The 23,650-nt window shown below is 38.7% G+C and overlaps 1 protein-coding gene and 1 non-coding gene across 2 annotated transcripts in view; both read right to left on the reverse strand.

Moving 5' to 3' along the window:
- OXR1 (oxidation resistance 1) overlaps window positions 1-23,650 on the reverse strand; it is a 372,567-nt gene that overhangs the window by 343,156 nt on the left and 5,761 nt on the right. The window lies entirely within an intron of this gene.
- On the reverse strand, window positions 6,678-6,760 carry TRNAL-CAG (transfer RNA leucine (anticodon CAG)). Its single transcript has one exon. It is a non-coding gene; the product is annotated as a tRNA-Leu (tRNA).

The raw sequence follows: 23,650 nt of genomic DNA on the forward strand, positions 1-23,650 counted from the left end.
AGGTAATTCAAGGCAAATCCTAGCTACTGTATCAGGAGAGAAAAAATTCCTTAGCATGCTCTCTGTGAGCATGCTGAGGAAACATATTGATTTTTAAATAAGACAGATAAAAACAACCATTTGTCCTAGGTATTTTGCCCTCCTTCACCTTCATGGCAGCACACACCACTTCCTTTCCTATGACTTCAGGATAAATAGACATTCCTCTACATCCTTTAGATAATCATAAAATCCAAGTTCCTCGGAAATCTGAGGTGGAAAAAAAAAAAAACAGAGAGACTGCTTCTCATTCTCTAAGCACAATTGCTGGACTATCAATTATTTATTATTAAGTAGTGGATGTGCCTATGAACAGAAAACAGCATGCATACAGAGCAGACTCACAGCGAGTAAGCTGGACTGATCAGGATTTTGTTGTTTTTCGTTATTTACAAAGGGTTACAAAGCCTGCTGAAGTCTGGAAAAAAAAACACAAAACCCCACCAGAATTAAAAACAACTGAAAATAATAATAATAAGCTAAAAAAATAGGCTAAAAAACACCCTTTCCAAAAGCTCACCTGAAGTCAATGAACATTAATGATAAAACTAAATCTTCTGAGACACAAATGGTAGATGCAACGGTTCATTTACAGCTGCTATGAGATGTGAAGTTGGTGCTATTTATCCACCCCTCTTCTCTCCAGGAACATCAAGAATAGCCCAAGTAGACATAAAAGACCATGAACTTAATGCTCCTCAAAGCTGAAGAAACCAACAGGACTTGCAGCAGGCAGGCTGCTGCTTCCAGACATAGCTTGATGACAGATTTTTTTCAGTAGCAAGTGAGGTCTTATTCTCTTCAGGCCCATCCTGGCTTTTAGCTCCTATCCCTCAGTTTGCTGTCCCTTTTTAAAAAAAAAAAAAAATCTTTAAAAATGAGTATTTACTTTAGGAAAAAATTTAATAACTGAGAAATTTCAATTATGTAGTTTACAGCACAGGCTGCATTGGCACAAGGAGGGCATCTGTGAACTCTGGAATAGTAGTTTCATAAGGAGACTTTAAAGTCAAAGACAATGACCATTAAAGTTTAAAATCTTTAAGAAATATTTGTACCCTCTGTAAAATTGGTGCTAATGGGCATTCTAAAGACAGGTTTTAATCTGCACAGAAAAGAAGTAATCTCTCAGATTGTAATATAAAATCAAAACTGTGTGGCTGCCAGCTGCCCACCCAGCTGCTCTCTTACTCCCCCTTCTCAACAGGACAAGGTGAGAAAATAAGATGGAAAAGCTCACAGGTAAAGAGAAGGACAGGGAGATTACTCAGCAATGACCAGCACAGGCAAAACAGACTTGACTTGGGGAAATTAATTTAATCTTATTGCCAATTAATTGTAACAGAGCTACCTGCTGTCGCATGGGGTCCTTCACGGGCTGCTGGTGAATACCTGCTCCACCGTGGTCCTCCATGGGCTGCAGGGAGACAACTTGCTTCCCTATGACCTTCTCCACAGGCTGCAAGGAATCTCTGATCTGGCACCTGGAACAACTCCTCTCCCTCCTTCACTGATCTGGGTGTCTGCAGAATTGTTTCTCTCTTTTTTTTTTTTTTTTTTGTCCCCTCACTTCTCTATCACAGCTGCTATACAGCTTTTTTTACCCTTTCTTAAATATGTTATCACAGAGGTGCCACCAGCATCACTGATGGACTCAGCTTTGGCCAATGGCTGGTTCACCTTGGAGCCATCTGGAACTAGCTCTGTCAGACAGGGGGGCAGGTCCTGATGTCCTCTCACAGAAGCCACCCCTGCAGCCCCCCTGCTACCAAAACCTTGTCACATAAACCCCAATATAACAGTCTCACTTCTGTCTGATTACAAGCCATTTAAGAAACTGTGTATCAGATTTCTATATATCATTTGCTAATGCTGCAGACAAAACATAACATAGTTGTATAATTTACAGCAGCAAGAGGGAGGACTGCACAAATCGTAATTCCACAGAAACAGAGATGCAGAGATAAAACAACTCCTGGGACCAAAGCAGATGAACTCTTTCCTGTACTCCTCTGCACTATCATGAAATGTAGTGGTACTGTAAGCTCAGTTCAGTATTTCATAAGCATTCTATTTCTCATCAGATAAAAGCCCTCTCTCCTCAGAATAAAATAACATCAGCTAAGTGTGATCAATGGTAGGGAACAGAATTATACAGACCTGAGGCTCTAGTCAGCCAAAACAAAGACAGAAACCTTTGGAGGATGAAGAAATGGAGATGAGCTTTGGCTGTAGTTATCTGGACTAATTCAAAAGGGAGTAGAGCAAGTACAACTCGGAGAGACAAAACAGAATATGTCAAGCACACAAGTTTATTAGCTATCATCTTAAAAGGAGGCATTACAAATTGTTTGTACCTGATTACAGATGCTAGACCACAGCACTGGTAGATGAATCTTTAAAATATATGGATTCTGGTTTTCACATTTCAACTTTTAAACTAACACTGATACTGGTGTTCATTTTAACTACAGTTCCAGTGATAACTATTTATATCTAAAATTAAAGATGTCACTTAACTGTACAGAAGGATGTAAAACAGTAATTTCAATATATCTATTTCTCATTAAATAGGCACTCAAGCACTTTCACTTAATCTAGTCTATGATATTCAAAAGGAAGAAAATAAAAAGAGAATTATTTACTCAATACAGTGTGAGGGGTATTTATGCTTAGTCATTAACTGGTTGAAGAATATATCCCGAGATGCGATAATGCAGATTTTCCTGACTGTATTACAAATGCTTTTTCTTAGACAGTTCACTTACCGAAAATCTCCCCTAATCAGCTGGCATGTCTATCTATTTATTCCTATATTATCAACACCAAGAAATCCCTTTCATTCATAATCACTGTGGTTGTCCCGCTGCCATTCATTTAATGACATTAATGTTTTTTATCATAACTTTTGAAAGCCATAAATACAAAAATGACAGTATAGAATATTTACAATAACTTATTTTCCTTTCACAATTTTATTATATCCAGTCTTGCTATGTTTTCCACTTCTGCTCCTTTTCAAGAAGAAAGCTGACTGTACAGAGAAGTTCTCAGCTGGAACCAGGTCTAAGAGTGCTGCAGACTATAGACTATGCCACCCTCAAACCTTTTGGGCCAGACATGTAAGAACTGGTGAACAGGTTTTTTAGATCAAAGGTTACACTTCGAGTTTTGTAAATAACTAAAAGATTCCACTTCTTGGCAGTATGGAGCTTTTATCCCACCAAGCACAGCTGATGCTAAAGTGGATTTATTTACCATAACAGAAAAGGCTCATCCATGACTGTGGCCCCTAAAGATGATTGTTCATTAATTTCTCTCCCCCAGTCCTATTCTGAAGAACACTGGCTGCAGTCACATTGTGGTTTTCCACTTTTAAAGACAAACAGATCAAGTCCTACTGTTTTCCTCCCCAAGTAGAACCAAATTCATGGTAAGTTGGAAAGTTACAAAAATTAATTCCCACAGAAGAAACAATTCTTAGAAGATATATTAAATTATTTTACAAAGTTAGCAAAAACAAAAGAGAAAAAGAGAGGATTACCCCAAAACTAAAAGCATCTGAAGATGTTGTGCTGAACTACATTAAGGATATGTTTGGAAGACAGATGGAACGTTGAATAAGTGGATCACAGGCGTGTCAGAAATTTAGTGAACACAGAAGAGGGCTAAAAGTGATTAGGAGGCTACTTATTTTATGCTCTTCACCCAAAGCAAAATGAATGTATTTAAGCCATTTGCCTATGTATATGTATATATTTGCCTAACTATAATCGGTTCTTAAAAGCCTCAAAGGATGGAGGTTATACAATCTGAAATACGGCTTTGCTATTCTAAACATCAGAAATTTTTTCCTGAAAATATTCTTTGCCACAACTCAAGCTCATTAACCGTTACTTTCCCAGCAGACACACTGAACAATTCTTTACCCTTTCTCGCAAAAGCATTTCACATATCTGAGTGCTGTTCTCATGTCTCCCCAATGTTTCTTTTTTAGGTCAAACATCCTCTTAGAATGAATTTTTTTCCTAGAGGTCATGTTTGCTAGAATCATAGAATTGTTTAGCTTTGAAAAGACCTTTAAGATCATCAAATCCAACCATTAACTTAACATACCAAGTTCACCACTAAACCACATCCTTAAGTGCCACATCTATACGTCTGTTAAATACCTCCAGGGACGGTGACTCAACCACTTGCCTGGGCAGCCTCTTCCAATGCTTGATAACACTCAGTGAAGAAATTTTTCCTCATATCCAATCTAAACTTCACCAGGTGCAACTTTCTTCTAGTCCTATTGTTGGTTACTTGAGAGAAGAGACTGAAGTCTTTCTTGTAGTGAGGGGCCCAAAACTGAACACAGTATTTGAGTATTCTAGACTTCTGATGGTCTTTCTTCATGTTTTAAAATGTAGATACCCAAAATTGGAGACAGCATTCCATGCAGAACTGAGTAAAATAGGAATTAGTTGTGATCTTACATATGGCAACCCTGGTTCTATATTCTAGTTTGAGACTTCCTTTTTTCTTCCTACCAGTCTACATCAGCAGCTAACATTCAATTTGCTGCTGCTCTCAGGTTTTTTCCCTACTGTTCCTACACAGCTAATTATTCCCTGTCTTGTACTGTAAATTCTGGAAACTCAACAGTATATCACACTTCCCCAAAAGAATTTATTAATGTGTTCTGTGGCTGCTTCAGACAGCTTCCTATATATTTTAGTTTGAAAATCATTAAGTTCATATGATTTAAAGTTTAACTAATAAATAAAAATAATAAAATACCTAGTCCATCAATCATCTGTGGCATCGAAGGCTGTTTGACATTAAAGCTAGAACAGGTAGTCTGAATGCAGCATGTTCCACCACCATCACCATACTCGCTGTCATGTAGAAGTAGAGGAAATATTGCAATGCTGTTATACCTTTGCTGCCCTCAGGCTAAGTGCTGGTAAGAATAAACCAAGTTAGAGAGTAAGAGACTGAAATGATTTTCCCGTCTTACAGCTTCAGGTAAGCTCTGAAAATCACCTACATTGCAAGATGTTCCTGCTCATTTTCCTAACATGTCTCCTTTTCTTTTGTCTCTGAACTCTTCTAGCCTTCAGTTTACTTCCTGCACTCGCCCCAAATGAAGAAAAAGAAAAAAAGTCAGACCTAGACTGCCAGAACCTCATACTCTACAACAGCAATGTATCTTTGGACCAGGAAGCCAGCTAAACACAAGGTCTTACACAGCCCTGAACTGATACAGGTCTCTAAACAGATCCACGTCTCTGAACAGATATGTCTACGTCATACTTATCTTTCTCTAGCAGCTCTATAAGCATCAGTGTAAGGCACAGATGATGCATTTCATTTCTTACTGTTCTCTTCCTTCCCTATTTTTGTGCATTCATCTCAATTTTTCTATTCACAAAAAGGATCTGACTCACACAGTAGCAAGACCAGTTACCACTTCAACCTGTCTCAATGAACTTTCATTTCCCTGAAAGGACAGTTAACAAACAAGGTTACAAAAAAACCCGTCTGTAGCTTAAAAAGGTGGGAGAACAGAATTGCTAATGTGTGAAAATTAATAAATGTGAAAAAAAAATTTGAAAGTTTGAGTTAATAACAAGTTAGAAGAAATTTTAGTAGAACAAAATAGTCCAGTTGGAAGGGACCTACAACAATCATCTAGTCCAACTACTGGACCAATTCAGGGCTGACCAAGTTAAAGCATGTTATTAAGGACATTGTCCAAATACCTCCTAAACACTGACAGGCTTGGGGCACTGACCACTTCTCTAGGAAGCCTGCGCCAGAGTTTGACCACCCTCTAGGTAAAGAAATGCTTCCTAATGCCCAGTCTAAACCTCCCCTGGTGCAGCTTTAAAGCATTCCCACACCACACATCCCATCACTGGATCCCAGATCAGCACCTCCTTCTCCACTGCCTCTCCTCAGGTAGAGAGCAATGAGGTCAGGCCTCAGCCTCCTTTTCTCCAAACTACACAAGCCCAAAGTCCCTACCCGCTCCTCATGGGACATTCCCGCCAGCCCCTTTCACCAGCTTTGTTGCCCTCCACTGGACACGTCGAGTACCTCAACACCCTTCTTCAATTGTGGGGCCCAGAAGTGCACACAGTGCCCAGGGTGAGCCCACACCAACACTGAATACAGTGGGATAACCACCTCTCCTGACCGGCTGGTTACAGGTGTGTGATGCACCCCAGGATGGGGTTCACCCTCTCGGCTGCCAGGGCTCGCTGCTGACTCCTGCTGAGCTGCTGTTGACCAGCAGCCCCAGATCCCTTTCTGTAGGGCTGCTCTGCAGCCGCTCCTCTCCCAGTGTATAGTTGTGCGTGGCGTTAGTCTGTGCCAGGTGAAGAATGCAGCGTTTGTTGTTGTTCAGTTTCATGCCCTTAATCATAGCCCAGTGGTCCTAGATGCGTCTGGAGGGCCTCCTGTCCCTCAAGAGAGCCAAGAGCAGCAGTTAGTTTGGTATCCTGATCAAACTTGCTACTGGTGTATTGAAGTGCTGCAGTGCAGATCGCTGCTAAATCTATTGACCGTAAGCGTCCCCCGAATGGATCGCCAAGGAAGAAACAGCGGTGTGGAGCAGCTGTCAGGCAGCTGTAGCCCCAAAAGAAAGGTGTCAGAAGTGGGATTCGAACCCACGCCTCCAGGGGAGACTGCGACCTGAACGCAGCGCCTTAGACCGCTCGGCCATCCTGACCCGGGGACTACTGTATAATTTGTGTATTTGTAGCTATTTTTAGCGTTGTTATCTTGTACTATTTTTCTCAGACAGAGGATGTTAAAAAATATTCCAGACTAACTGTATATTGTGTTGATTCTAATGTGACTGTAGTAACTGATGTTAATTGGCAGACGTTTCCTTCTGTGAGTACTGAGCGTTAGTATGTTGAGAAAGAAGCAGGGGCTATTGCACATAACTTAGGTCTGCCATGTAGCCTGAAGGTGAAGTTTGAATCCAGCATTTGAATCTGTGATGAGTGAGATGGATTTAATTCACGGTGTCTGCTCTTCTGAGTATTAATATGATCCCCTTAAGCATACAAAAACACCTCTCAGGCCATATACATTGTTGGAATCAACAGCCTGTAAGGCTTCTCATATTTTTTATTAATAAAACATTTGGTAAGAAAATTATTCTGGTATTTGAAACTATGTTCTGAAAAAATTATGCACAGCCTCTAACTCCTCCCAGCAGGAAGGTAACAGTGGGAATTACAGATCTCAGTATAAACACTTGGGGCTGTCTACTGCTTAAATGAAGGTTCCTTGATTCACCAAAGATGGTATGCCTATTGCTGGACTAGGTTTAGAGCACCACAGCAGAGAGATCGCAAGAGGTTTAATCAATGCAAAGATGTTGAAGGAAATCCCATTTGTAGAGAGATTCAATAGTCTTCTGCAAGCAAGAATACCAGGCAACATGCAGCCAACCTGCAAATCCTGGAAAACCTAATGAAACAGCTGAGACAATTACTCAATGTGCACGAATGAAACTACTCATGCATATCTTTTTTGGCATTACTGCACATTATTCTAAATCAAAGTTTACTACAACTTTTTAAGCATCTGTGGGAAACATCACTTTTTCCAGGTTCTAGATACAGGGAAGCTAGATGCTGGATTGTTCTGACAACAGCATGCAGCCACTATCCCGTAAGAGCTTGCAACTTCAATAAAGTCAGTCTTAACTACTTTTAAGTGGGAGTGAGAGAAAGACACAAGCAATCAATAAGCCATCCTGCTTGCCTTCAACACCCTGAAGAATTAGATGTCTGTTGCATAGTAGAACCTGAAAAATTCAGAAATAAGACAGAAGATGGAAGCGGGTAAAACCTTAGTGTAGCTGTGTTGTAACAAAAACCTAGCACATTGACACCAAATTATTGCTGTAAGATAGTCAAATTGGTCCTAGGATTTTTCCACTCTCAATTTCCATTCTCCCTCTGTTGCAAGAGACGATGTTACAGTGGTGTTCTTTTTGTAAGAAAAAAAAATAAATTTAAAAAAGCATTTGAAAACCAGAGAACAAAACAACAGCAGAGAACTTTGCAAAATCTTTATACCTCAACACATGAAAAGAATATTCCTACAAGCACCTAAATACAGCATTCCTGGGTTTATTTTATCTGGGAGAAGAAATAAAAGTCTGATCAACGAGAAGTCTTGATCAGCTTAAATTTATGAGCAGCTTGGAGCAACCATGCACAAATCAGATGCTAAAATACATTTCTGAAGCCATGGGGGGTGGAGATAAAAAAAAAATGACCAGGCTGTGTAGAGACAGTTAAATAAATATTTTTCCTCCAATGGTCCTACTTTGCAAACAGTTTCTTCTCACCTGTTAGCAAAATGAATTGTGTTAGTTGGTTATTTTGTACACAACAATAAAGTGTAACACTTTTCCTTTATTTAAGATATTTTTTATTTATTTCACTAGCTAAGAAAAGTAACAAAACTGAGGATCAATTTATTATTAAGATCTTTCATGTAGGTCTCCTGGGAGGCACAGGCAGCAACTCAGAAGTGAAGTCAGGAAGGATGTCATTGCCCTTGGGTAGCCAACATTCATCACAGCGGGCAGCCTTTATTGTCCACTGTGCTATAATAGTTTCTCAGTAGGGAAGGCAGCATGTAGTAGCACGATGACGTGCAAGATAATGCCTAAAACACAAAACTCTGTTTCAGAGAGAGCTGGTTAGAAGTGAATGTTTACAGTGGCAGTGGAAGGGAAGAAAGGCAGAATGACTTGGTTCTCTTTTTAGCTCCCAAACACCGGTAAACATTTTTCACTCCATATCATGTTCAGGGACCCAGAAGAATTTTCTTTCCGTTATATGTTTCTTATTTGGCCATTACTTGCTTACCTCTCTTCTACAGATCTCTACTGAACTCTGCTATTTATGACATCTTATTTCCCCAAAACAACATATCCGGGAAACACCTAGGTCTTGAACACATTGCAAACTGCTTCCTGGTTCCTTATATGACAGGCACATCAATCGCCACTGACACTGAATTTCTATTTTACTTATTTAAAATGGCTGGAGAATCTGAACTAGAGTCAATCGTTAAAGTTAGTTGAGCAGAAAGACAACAAAAAGGTTTATCGCCAACAATTTCATACAGAGAAATGGGTCATTCAGATCCAAAGCTTTTCTCTGAATAGTGGGCAGCAGTAGAGTATGTTAAGTGAAATTGGAACTGACTACAAATTTTCCATTAGTGACACTAAGGCGCTGTGCATGTGCACGCACACACATGGGTGTCTGAGAAAAAGGTAGTGGTTTGCAAGATGCTTGTTTTCATGTTTCTGATTAAATCTCTTTCATGTTACCTTAAATCAGATTTTGAAACTCAATTTACAGATTTGCTCCTAATTTTTTAAGTAGTTCTCCTCAGTTTGATGGACTCAGTTACTATTTAGTGTGAATTGAACACAGCAGCAGTTGGCACTCTAGCACACTGAGTAAGGGCTCTAAGATTCAGTGAAGGGCTAAAACACCTGAAGGCAAGATCTGAAACCCCTTCTTTGATGGTTTCACACACAGACATCCGAGTCAGCCCTTCTAGTGAAGCAGTGTTACACCGCTGTTGAGAATGAGAGGCATGAAGCCAAGACAGCAGGCAGGTGGGAGACAGATGCTTCAGTTTCCTATAAAGCTACTCAATTATGCTTTACAGAGTATCTGTCCACTAATTGCAAGAAGCAATATGCAAGGACATGATGTGCTACATACCACCTTCGCAGTGGTGAAATGCTCCCCAATACCATGGCCTGCTCCTTTTCTTTGGGAAGATGCAGGAGTCCATAAAGTGTAAAGAAATACAGCAGCTCCCGCAAGACTTCGGGAGACTTCACAAATCAATTAATATAAAATCAATTAAAACGTGTTCAGATGAAGATGTCACCTAGTTATCTGCTGTTTGGTCAGGTGCAGGTATACTTTTGGTTAACAAAAAGCACGTGTACATGGATTACTTCTCTATTAGTGGTGGGAATTGGCTGCAGCCACCACTTCTGAATAATGCACAGTGACTAGCTACTTGTTTCTGGATTTGACATTTATAAATCATGAGGTGAAAAGGTCATGTAAAAGGAAAATGAGTTGCTGCAGAGCAGTAGTTACATCCACAGTCGCCATCACACTCTCACTCTGCAGCTACAATACACGGATCAAGTGCTGATACCCTGAATGGGCATGAAATATGAAAAACCCTCCAGGCACCCAACTTGCCATATAAAATGCAACAGGAACGCCATCACTGCACTGCCGGACTGAAGCACTGTTGACACAAGCACAGACAGGACTGATGGGGCATGAAACTAGGTCTAGGAAAATGCAAAAAGATGTAGTCTGTGAAATCTGGCCCTATTTTCTTGAAAAAAGTGGGAACTGTATTACCCAACCTCTCACCTTTTTGTTCGGCTTAATCTCAGAAAGAAAAAGGCGTGCAAGCGAACTTCTGAGGATGAGAAGTCTCACATATTCCCACTAAGAAACTTCTGTTCGGTGCTTTCTGTGTGAGAAACGGAAGATACAAGCCACTGGATTGAAAAATATTATTGCTGTGGCATGTAAAATATTAATCATTTTAATTCTTTTCAAGTACTTTATTAGAAAACAAACCTACTTGATGTTGCTTCAGTCTTGCAGATGTTTTGCTTTCAAGCAATTATACTATAGTCATACTGCCTCTCAAGACAGTTTCTAATAAGAAACCCAATTAATATTCAGCACTTTAAAAAGGTAGAATTTAAGAGTTTGGTGTTCATCTTTTCTTAGGCAGATAAACACAACTTATTTTGCATAATAAAAACAAGAATAGAAACTAACAGAAGGAGACAACAGGTCCAGCAGGGGAACCCTTAAATATGGCTTGTTATTATTTCACACAGTGGCATCTAAGCAGCACAAGTGTATGTGTACTGTGTGTCCATAAAAATAATAGGAGAGAAAAACTGGATGCTCTAATTCTTAAAGGATGTTGATCACTGAGGATTAAAAGGATTGCATAAGAACATGAAAACAGCACTAGGTCTTCAGCTATGGGATAATGCAGTTATTTGAGAAATATATGGCAGAAAGATCTGGCTTCCATTTTTATTTGTGCAATTTAGGTAATGGGGAAAATGTATTACGCTCTTCTAAAACTATAGTGATGAAGCACAACCACAATGAACAAGGTCAACAACTGTATCTGTTTACAAACAGTCAGATTATCAATCTGCTAACTTGCGATCCTGAAAGCTCCTTACTAAGTCAGATTAACATGGAGTTTCTGTTCATCATCCTGACATAGCTAAAGAACCTCATGTCCAAAGAATACAAAAGGCTCCCTGTTTTCAACACTGTGCATTTCAGCAAAAGCTCTCTGCGTATTTCCTGAATTTACAGTAAAATGTGTACAATATTGCCAAACAAAGTATATAGAAATAACAACTCATCTATCCGGGTATATCAGTTACGATCTCATCTGTTGGCAAAATGGATTTCAAAAGGTTGAGAAGACAGTTACTACTTTTATCAATAACTTATACCTGCAGCACATGCCATTTATGCAAACAGAATTAAAAATCCTTTGTCCAGCAATGAATGAGCTGAACAGAAAACCCATGTTTAGATGTTTAAATGTAGTGGGGCACATGCCCCACTTATGGGGTTTTATGGTGACTTTCATTCTAAGTGGCTCAGGACTAACTATATGTAGCAAACTGTAGTAAAACAAGCAGATTGCCTGTATTGCCCCATCTGTCACCCTACTGCAGGGTATTGCGATGGGCGTGCCCTTTTGGGAAACAGTAACTACTAATTGGAAGCATATTTGCTTCCATCAGGAACCCCATTTTGCAGTGAGTGCTGTTTTTCAGAGCTCTGAATATGGTTTATAGAACTGACATCCTTCCTTTCACTAACACTAAAATGAAGGGGGCAGAAGATGATATAAATGAAACACTCATTATCTATACATAAACAGAACTTGAAAAAAAATGTCAGTTTACAGGTTTTGGTTTTTAATAAACTAAATATTACTCACTTTAAATCCTTAGTCTACTCCTGGGTTAAAGAATGCAAACCAGCACTGTTCAAGCCACGCTGATTTATGAACACATGCATATTCCCTACCTTTTCCCAAAGGGGTGGGGGTGGTGAAGAAAAAAGAAAAAAACAAATTTCCATACATACAGACCTTGGTGGTATGTTTAGAAAGATGAGCTACAGGAACAGCAAAATGTCCCAGATGGCAAGCGATGGTACCTGCACGCAATCCGCAACCATAGTGGCAGAAGCAAGCTCTGGGTCCACATCTTCTCCCAGAGGCCCCTGTGACCAGGCCAGAAACCACAATCTCCCAAAGAGATGGGGGCGGGGGGTGGTGCGGAGGTGTGGACAAACTCCAGAAAACAGAAAGATTGCACAGCAGAAGCACACTGTATCATCTCCCACAAGACTGGGAGGAAAGAGGGCAAGTCACTCACAGAGTCTACCAACCATCAGATTTTGTCTCTGATTAGGCTTATCTTTATAAGTACTATACTTTTATCCACTTCTATATACCTATGACCTCACTATTGTATTTTGCAGCAGCCAAATGCAGGGAAAGGCCAGGGATAAAAAGAGATTATTCCTTCTGCAAAAAATAGTCTTATCTTTTCTTTTTTTCTAAACAGTTTACAAACAAAAATAAAATCTAAAATGAAAAACTGCAACTCATGAAACTGCCTTTAAGATGCTGCTGAGGAACTTCTCTTTTTGCCTTATCTCAACCACGTGTTTTTCCCTAGTTTTCTTCCCCATACGAAATTACGCTGCTGGGCTTCTTTTGTTAATTAGAAACAGGGTCTCAAGACTAATCTAGCAACAGCAGAAGAAAGTATTCCCTCCAAGAATACTTCACACTGATCCTCTGTTATATGACAAGAATTTTAAATATTGGAAAAAATTGCTCACAAAAGGCTGACTCTACCTACTTTCAAACTCTGCATATGGAAGAGTGACACAATAATTCATCTGACAGTTAACTGAAATATTTAAAAAAAAAATTGAAACCGTCCTATTCATATTAAACTATAATTTGTAAGTAGTATGTGCAAAGCATCTAATGGATTTGCAAGAAATCTAGGTCAAAGCAATTTTTTTATTAGACCTTACGAAAGACAAAAAAATGTTTAGAAAATAGATGAATGCACTGAAGATAAATATGTTTGAGAGAGCATCAAAGTCACAGACATGCTCAAGTCATAGCACGTATCAAACAGGACATGAAACACTCCGAAAGTATACGGCCATACCTAAATATACTAAAAAAAGATTTCCAAAGAAGTCGCTCATTATTTAACATACCACTGGTCAAATCAGTCCCACTCCAAAACAAGTAACTTAAAAACAAGCCGCACCAGAATAGCATTTTGGATCACTACCTTCTCCAGATGGATTTTCAACTTAATAAATAACAAACAGCATGAAATCTTGCAGCCAAAATTATACCCACTCAAATCTGAACAGAGGAAGATGCACGGCGATGAACAGAACACTTAAGGCTGCACTAACCACCCTAAATACTCTCTCCTCCTGAAACATTTTTCATCCTAAACACTTGGAAGGACGCAGTATGATGCATGACTCAAGATACTAACATCAGCCCATTCACTGAAAAACAGACCACAGAACTCCTGAAGAAATGTGGTGTCACAAGGCCAGAGCTGGATCAAAAAAGCTATCAATCTTCCTAACAAAAGCCTATAAAATCAGTTCAGCATTTAGCCTGTACATAGAAATTTGTTTCACTCAAAGAGAAAAAGCAGACCAATTTCACAGAAGGTAGCTTCTTGACTCATAAAACTGATGTCATAAAGTCACTTTCAAGAAGAAATTAAACTATAAAGGCAATTAAAATTCACCACTTCAGTAATGAAACGGCATGCAGGTTTACTTTGTCAAATGAGAGATACTGCAGAAAAAATATGAACCACACTGACAAGGAAGTAATTGCATAAGAACTACAGCACTTTCAAAAGGGAGACATAAGATTCATATTTAGGAACTCAGGAAATTTGAGAACAGAACTGTAGAAATTCAAAAGCAGGCTACATCAATTCAGAAATGAACAATGGAAAATGTCTCACTGGAGAAATGCTCACCTTATTAGCATGCTTCTAACATCCACCAATTTTGTGGCCAAACACTGAAGAATGACACTTAGCTTTTAATTTTCCTATAACATATACATAACAAAGTAGTTATAGTGATAGAATTGAGTTACCTATACTGCTACTTACAAAACATGAAAACAAAGGTTTCCATTTTCAAACTTAGGCTGAAAAATTAGGACATTAAGAGTATTTGTAAAGGCTGATTTTAAGAAAATAAGGTAATATGTCAAGTAGCCACTTGTCATCCATGGGTAGTAAGACAAATAGACAGACACCTTCACAGAGCAATTCAAAGCAGAGGTCTAGTTTAGCTATTAGCTAGCTAATACAGCAATTAAGCGATGGAGCCTTGAGAGATTAGGTCTTGTGTATACTGCGCTCTGGCATGCAACTTTCTGTGCGATTTCAACAGTCCTAAACACACACAGCTTTTACTGGCTTCAGTAAAGTATTTTTGAACTTCCAAAAAAATCATTAAGAGTTTAGCATTGTAGAAAACCAAGTGTAACAAAGACTGTATGCAATTCCACTCTAGAATAGCTTCATGCCCAAGATCTATACCCGCAAAAAAGTATGAGCGCAGACACTCTACTCACACTGCTTTGGCCTTAGCATTGCAAGAGGGTAGGAAAATTATTAATCTTTTATTGTGGTGGTTTTTTTTGTTTTCTCTGTTTTCTGGCCAATTACATATTTAGGCATAAGACAGGAGTTAGAAGCACTGCACATACTCTTAAGCCACTATGTTTTGCTTTTATCACTATGGATGCTACCAGTACTAGATTTTTCTTATTTTGAAGATAATTTATGCCACAATACTTAGAATTTTCTTAAAGCCCTAGTTTCTATCTGGTGAAGCTTTAATTCCACTACAAATTCAAAAGAGAAATGGTCTAATTCTTTTGAGTTTTCAGAAAAGCTTGACACTATGAACTCTTACATTGCTTTCTGAACCACACTTGTAAGGTATACTCGGTATACTTTACCAATCATGTTGTTTGAGAAAAATCCTTAAAAACTACTTGGGACTGAAAACAGCATGGAAACAGAGAAGGAACTGAAATAACTGTTGATGGATTCAGAAGCATTTGCATTATAAAATTAAAGTGCAAGAAGTGCTGAATGACAGCAAATGGTAATTGAGAAGACAGTTCTCAGAAAGAAACCTCACGGGAAAACATCATGAAAATGGCAAGTGCTTCAATTTTAAAATGGATCTGGGATTGTCTATTTGTGAGTGTTGATAATACCCTAAAATCAACAAGAAAGAAATAGTGAAACATATGGTGCCTGTATTCATCTCTCCATTTGCCGAGTTTTAAGGTTTATAAATCTTCACATGTGACATTTCAACTATAATACAGAACAAAAAAATTGGACTTAATTATGCCTTTGTTAATAAAGTCAATTATACAGTTAATCTTTTTCTAATTAAAACTTAGAATTGGTTTAACATTTTTCCTCACTTTCTCCTAAGAAACATGTATTTAGTTGGTTCCTAATGGTCTAACTTCATTTTTTTGGCAAGTCATTATTAATATGGAAATTAAAATAATTGTATTTCTATATGAAAAACATCAAAGAACATTAAGTAATTCCTTATTTTTTATTAAATTCAACTCTGTATATAATGATATCAATAGTAACAGTGACGCTTGCTCAAGTGCTACTAAAATGACATGGGGCATTCAGTCCACTGTCTAGAAGCCTGATTTTTTGGGTTGGAAGAGCAGAATTGAAACCAGGAGTGAACAAAGATACCACTTATTTCCGACTTGCCCATTTCCACTTAAACAGGAGCTTAAAAATCCTTAATTATTCATTCTGAATTCGGACAGATCATATCTTTTTTTCTTTTTTTTTCATTTTGGTACAGAACTGTTTGACAGGTCACTGACTGAATTGTAAGAAATCTGCCTGCTTTACAGGGGTATTCTCAGAGGTTAAAAAAGGATGTGACCAGTATGGGAACACCCTGGATGTCATTAGCTGAGGAGCAAAGTTTTTATGTACTCTTACAGTTCCAGGTGGAAATCCGAAGGAGACCCTACACGTGCTTCATCGCCAAGCTTAGCACCACTGGTCTTTTTTTAGCCAGAAGGGGCTTATCTTATTACCCTTCTTAGCTGTGATCTCCACATAGAGCTGGAGAACATCATCATCCCAAAAGGCACCAGCAGCACATAGGAAACAGGCAATTCAGACACCCGCTTGTGCCTCTCAAATGCCTAACAGGACTCTGTTGTTAAAGTTTGGCTTTGTGCATCCCCTTAATATAAAATCATACTGCTTTCTTTCTCTTAATTCAGGTAAAATTGATACAGTGTAATGATTAATACCATGCCTATGCTCTTTAAAAACCCATACTGCTTTGTTGAACTACAGTTAAAGTACTTGGTTTTCTGCCTGGCCTGATGCACACACTAGTTTTTCACCAACATCTGATGAATAATTCAAGCTTTCTATATTTGTGCATAAATAGGTTCCTCTATTCTGTTTCAGGTATTACACCATGACCATTACAAGCACTTTCCACATAGTCTCAGACTGTCTGCATTAGGCATTTTTTCCAGCAATGTTCAACTGTGGCTACCTGCAAAGCAATTCGGGGCCTAAGAGGAGTGAGGTGACAAAGTATGTTCTTACCAAAATGACAACTTCACCACTATCCCAACAGAACACACAAGGGCACAAGTTACCTTTAGCACACTGCAAATGCAAGGATGTATGGAAATGGTTGAGAACAACAAAGCCCTCTGACAGAAACAGAACACTATCACATAACTGAAATAAAATTTCACACTTGTCAGAGGTTATATATCTAACGTTGGTGCAGGCTTACAAGTTCTCCATTCATACAAAAAGCTCCCTACCACTACTACAGCCTGATAAGTAAGAGACGCAGTTGCCTGCACCAATATAATTACACCAGCTTCTGAGTCACAGTCGAAAATCTGGCCCATGCTGATACATAATGCAGAGCATCTCTAAAAATGACTGTGCTGATAGCATTAAGTAAGAACTATGACCATGGAATTGGAAATGTTGTTATTGTCTCCACAATACTAAATTTATCCTTCATATAACAAATACAGGGAAGTGAAAAAATTAGCACCTTAAAAACATAATGAGCAATTCAACAACAAAAGATTCTGCTGTCTACTCATTTTTATTCAGGTCACTCAGTATATGAGCCAGTATCAACCAAAAGATTTGAACTGTGAACTGTAATGTTTCAAGGTCATTCCCTTCCATAAACAGGATTTTAGCAGAAATTAATTTAATTGGAAGTGAATGAAGGTTTGGGTTTTTTTCCTCTGTTCCTGTAATCTATTTTACTGGCAAGCACAGTAGAGCTACTTCAAATTTGCAAAACAAGGGAGTAACACGAAATACTATTGTGTAAAAACTTAATTTATGCAAGTTATTTTTCTCCCCACGTCTCGCTTGACATCCTGCAAAGAACAAACAGGAGACATTTGTTCCCATCTATCCTGCAATTAAAGTACTCGAGGATTTGTAGCACAGAGTCACTTCTCTCTTCCAGTGTCCTCTACTTCACTCACAGCAATACGTTTACACCTATTCCATCCATTATGGTGAGCAGTGTTTAGGCACCAGCCACGTGTAAAAAACATCATAAAAGCAGTGGTGCTGCACCAGAAAAAGCCTTATGTGCTTTTAAAACTGATTAAGAAAAAAAAATAATACAAATTCGTACCCTCAGTAGCATGCATGTCCAGTCCATTCCAGCTTAGCTCCCCATTACCAATTAGCCAGAAGGTAGGGGCCAAAAAATACACATGGACTTAATTTTATTAAATATAAATACAAACATGTAATATTTGCTTCCCTATTGATGAACAGAAGGTAGTAATATTCTCCACACATGGCTCAAAGCTGTTAGCAATACACTATCTGACCCTTCACTAACACATGGGAAAAACCTATCTTTCACCACCTGTTGATTTGTAGAGCTGATTAAAGGAAAATTATCCCGCATCTACCATATGTTAAAATAAAATTAGTCCCTCAAAGTCTGTCTCCCATGGCTCTATTCTAGACCCTAGACCCTGCTGAAGTAGCTCTTTAAGGGAAGGGCTAAATTTCTTTGTTTCGATGAGGAAGTACTGTCGCTCTGTACAGTTTCATTGGGTTTAGGTCATAAATTCATAGTAAAGACTTCTAACATAGCATCCATTAGTAGGAAAGGATCAGAAATAAAACTTCCAAATGCAGATAACTTGTGCAAGGAGGAAAAAAAGACACACTTAGGCATGTGTTTCAATCTACTAGTACTCCGTAACAGACTAAGCCAGAATCCCTGTAATCTCCTGTCCCAAACTCTATTAGTTAATACCTTAATTTAAACCTGGAATTAAATGTTGTTCTTGTACCTCACCTCTACCCAACCGTACTCAAGTCATGCTTCATGCGAAGGGGCTCACAGATTACTACAATTTTTAAAGAGTTCTCCAAGTGGTTTCCACATAAACTACTTTTTTGCATCAGCATTTTTACGAAAAAAAAGTGTAAAAATTAGCATGACCTATCAGCAATACTAAAACTGTACCCATAACGTCTAAAGATTTAAGACGAACAAAGCATGCAAAGGCAGGCTAGATGATTTAGTTGGAAGAGGGGGAAAAAGTTTTGAGCCAAATGGTCACTTCAGATCCTTTGTTGGATTTATAATTAATAGTCATGCAACTCTTACAAATACATGAACTCATTATTGCATTGTATAAATGCAAATGCTCATTTGCACAGAGTCAAACTTTTTGTTCATGCGAAGTGATATATATACTTTATGGATCTATAAAAGTATCAGCTCCCCAACATCAAGAGCCTAGTTGAGACAATATCAAAACAAAGCAACACCAAAGATTACAGTTTAGAAAAAAAGAACAGGAATTTTATCTAAATGTCACATGCTAAGGAATGATCAATACAATACGATAGTAGTCTTGTCTTAGCTATCATGATCTAAGAGCCAAATGAAGAAGACGTTCTTGTATTCCTTCTAGGTGCTCCTGCACATCTCGACAGCTGTGTGTTTGAAGAAAGCATCTTAGAGGGTTACAGCCTGAAGTCCTTCAGGAAAAATGATGCATTTCTAGCCTGAGATTGAGAAGTGGATGGTAAGTTTGGTTTCTTTGGAAAAAATACTATCTTTTTATCTTTCTTTACCTGCTAGGCGATACGGTTAACAAAGCACCAAGAACAGACTGGAAGATAGTAATAAGACTGTCATTCAAGTTAATCGGTTATGTGTATCTTAAGAACAAAAAAATTTGCAGGCTTCACATATGCTACAGCTCAGAGATGGTCATAATCATTAATTTATCACAATTCAACTTTTATTAAATGGAATAGGAATCTTCCTAAACAAGGACACATGACAAAACACTAGTGGTTTAAAATTGCAACAGTCCAGAACTCCAAACAAACTTGAGTAATTTAATCCTGGCATGGAAACTGAATGCTTGATGCAATGAAATTTGCGTGGTGCCACTGTGTAGGCACTGCAGTATAAAATGTCAGGTATATGCATCTGGACAACTACAAGGTGCTTATACCAACTTCACTGCTTCAAACCATCTCAGTCTGTATCTCTGTAGATTGGCACAATTCATATTAATTTACCCATCAAAAATTCATTATCTTCACTTTTTTTCAGACTACTCTTTAAAATCCTTCAAATAACAATAAACTTACACAAAGTGACTTAACTCATGCACTAAAGCACACTGATGATTGCTTTTGCCCTCACACAGGTATAAATCTGGCTCACTTTGGCAAACATGAATTAATTCACCTTGAAAATATTTACAGACTTTTGGAAAAAAGAGATACTGCGTTTGTCATAGGAAGTTATTTAAAGCCAGCTCCTCCTATTACCTAAAAATCTACTGGTTTACATAGAGGTGTGCATTTGGAAAACTAAAAACAGAAAACTGACCTACAACATGATTTGGTATTACAAGGAAGTGGAATAAATAAAGGAATTTAAAAATATTTGGTTTTTTATTTTTATTCTTCCTCCTCTTAAATTAACTCAAGACAGCAAAAGAGACAGGTACTTTTGCCATACTGAGTTGTAGTTAAAGTAACTGGGAAGGAAAATTAGAAAGCAGAAAACAATTAGCACTTGATATAAGAATTTAGAAGAGATCATAGTGATCCTCTGCATGTTTCATGAAGACTGAACGATTTCCTACCTATCAATGACAACTTTCAGATTTCTTCAAGATTTCATTTATTTCCACTGAAGAAAGCCTCATGGATTCCAACCACTGGTCTCTTATGCTCCCCAAAGAAGGTCACACGCAATGACACGCAGTTCTTCCTCTGGGGAATTCATTTCTACTGTCCATTGCCACACCACAGAATCATAGAACAGTCTGGGTTGGAAGGGACCCTTAAAGGTCAGCTAGTCCAACCCCCCTGCAGTAAAGCAGGGACATCTTTAACTAGATCAGGTTGCTCAAAGCCCCATCCAATCTGACCTTGAGTGTTTCAACGGATGGACCATCTACCACCTCTCTGGGCAACCTGGTCCAGTGTTTCACCACCCTCATTGTAAAAAATTTCTTCCTTAGATCTAGTCTAAAGAAGACTAGAAGTCTAAAGTCTAAATGGCTTTCTTTTATTTTAAAGCCATTACTCCTTGTCTTATCGCAACAGGCCCTGCTAAAATGTCCCCATCTTTCCTGTAGGCCCTCTTTAAGTACTGAAAGTACTGATAAGGTCTTCCCAGAGCCTCCTCTTCCCCGGGCTGAACAACCCCGACTCTCACAGCCTGTCCTCATAGGAGACATGCTCCAGCCCTCTGATCATTTTTGTGTCCCTCCTCTGGACCCGCTCCAACAGGTCCATGTCTTTCCTGTGCTGAGGGCCCCAGAGCTGGACACAGTGCTCCAGGTGGGGTCTCACCAGAGCAGAGTAGAGGAGCAGAATCACCTCCCTCCACCTCCTGGCCACACTTCTTTTGATGCAGCCCAGGATGTGGTTGGCTTTCTGGGCTGTTAAGTGCACATTGCTGGCTCGTGTCCAGCTTTTCATCCACCAGTACCCCCAAGTCCTTCTCAGGAGGGCTGCTCTCAATCCCTTCATCCCCCAGCATGTATTGATATCAGGAGTTGCCCCAAATCAGGTGCAGGATCTTGCACTTGGCCTTGTTGGACCTCATGAGGTTCACATGGACCTACTTCTCGAGCTTGTCCAGGTCCCTCTGGATGGTATTTTATGTCGCACAAGGGTCAGAAATACAAATTTACAATAATAAATAAGAGGAAAAGGCAGGCGGTCATAAGGAGGTAGAACAATGAGGTGAAACACCCTTAACAACGGGCTTACCTGAATTAGAACAGGACAGGAAGAATTGGAAACTTTGGACTCCTTTTGCACTCTGTAAAGCCCTCACAAGGCACAGACTCCACTACCTGCATGTCTTCCCAGTTGTCCAGTGCCATTCTCATCTTCCCTCAGCCCCATTCCATCACCATCACCACACTCCGACAACCTCATCCAACCAACACTAAGATTTTGTCCAGGGAGCTCATCCAAGTCCTAATCTGACCCAAAGCCAAGACTTTCTCTCTCGTGGTCCCCAGCTCCAAGGACAGCTCTTTTTGTTTTGCGTTTTAGTCAGGATGCTTGCTCATAAAGTTACCTGAACTCCAGGAACATCCCTGTGCCTCAATGCTTTAAGAACACAAACAAGATATCCAAAATTTCACTTTTTTCAATCACCGCTGCCATAGACAAAAAGCTGCAGAAAAGAACAAATGCTGGATAAATCCTGCCTGACACTGTCTTAGATGTGAGTACATGCACTCAGCTGAAACAAAGTTGTGCCCTCTGAACACAGTGACACTTTGAATGGAAAGCCGTGCCTGGAGGTAGATTCTCAGATGCAATACAGCACAGCAACACTGCTACTGCTTTACACCCAACACTTCAGCTACACTTTGAGGATAAAGTAAGCACAGGGTTACACCGGCATAGTACATAAAGCATCTATTATGACAGGGACACCTGAGAAAAATCTTATATTCAGAGCCTCAAACTTGATAATCTGTATTAACAGTTTGATTTAAAGATAAACATAAAACACACTTTAGTTCTATAAAAACAGCTGATTGTGTGTAGCCCTCTAAAACAAGTAAATACATACACACTCCACTGTAGAGAGCTTACAGTGGGGATGCACAACATACAGGAAGAGACTGGAAAGTAGTAAACAGAAAAATCAATTGAGCAGTGAAGCTTTATTAAATGTTAGTTTGACTTCAAAACTTTCCTTATAATTTCTTACACATAGCTATTCCACTGTTGCCATTCTAGAAGCGTCTAAGTCATTCACTGCTTCAGGTAAAACTTCTCAGTGGAACATAAACTCAGGTTATAAATTTTCAGGTGAGGTAGATTTTAGTTTAAAAAAAAAAAAAAGAGGAGGTATGACACTTTGCATATAGAAAAGTGTTTCACAGCCAAATGTTCCACTTGGACCAGCTAATTCCTTCTACTATCATTCTTTCTGGCACATGGAAAATGCACGCAAAGCAAGATACAATTTATTTTTGCCATGGTGATATACTAATGGTAACAGAAGGTATGAGTGGGACTTCTATCAGTGATTTAAGTCCACATTTAAAATTAGTATAATTCTTTGAAAAATATTCAAGCAGCAAGTACCACAAGGGGCTTGAGGTTTCATCTAGAAGTGAGACTGAACACTAATGAATTAACATTAGTCCTATGGCCATAACATTTTACTGCAGTTAGTGTTCATACTGACTCTAGCAAAAGGAAAAAGTAAAAAAAAAAAAAGATGCAGTCATAATCCCAGAGAATATTACTGAAAACCCACAGAGATTACTGATAAAATACCAAAGGAGAACTAAAGCCAGAAGAAACAAATATATTTTGTTTCCCGTTGCATCCGTTTTCCTTGCTATTGCTGTTTGTAGTCCTGGATAAAAGCTGTTTCCATGTCTAAAGGGGATTTAAAAGCTGATACACATTCTCTTTTCCGAAGCTACAGACACTGTGATAACCATTGATTAATCATCTTGGAAATTGCTTGTATCAACAACATGGATGTCTTGGCTTTTTGGTGCAACAAAATGCATAAGACAACTTGGAATTCAACCGCCAGAGATTCAGATAACCAAACAGATTAGATTTACATCAACAGTATATAAATATCAATTTCTGAAATAACAATATTAATAATTTACAATCACAAAGGAAATATAAAGAAGACTCACAAGTGAATCCAACTTTGCCACAGTGACTGTAAATACTAACATTTTAGTAAGCTCTGTATTATTTATGAAATATGAAGATGATTTATTACTAAGATTTTGTACAGCTATGGTTAGATTAAGGAATAACTAATAATGTATTTGCTGTTATTTTAGAAGGTGT

The sequence above is a fragment of the Rissa tridactyla genome, chromosome 2, assembly GCF_028500815.1.
Source record: "Rissa tridactyla isolate bRisTri1 chromosome 2, bRisTri1.patW.cur.20221130, whole genome shotgun sequence".
NCBI lineage: Eukaryota > Metazoa > Chordata > Aves > Charadriiformes > Laridae > Rissa > Rissa tridactyla.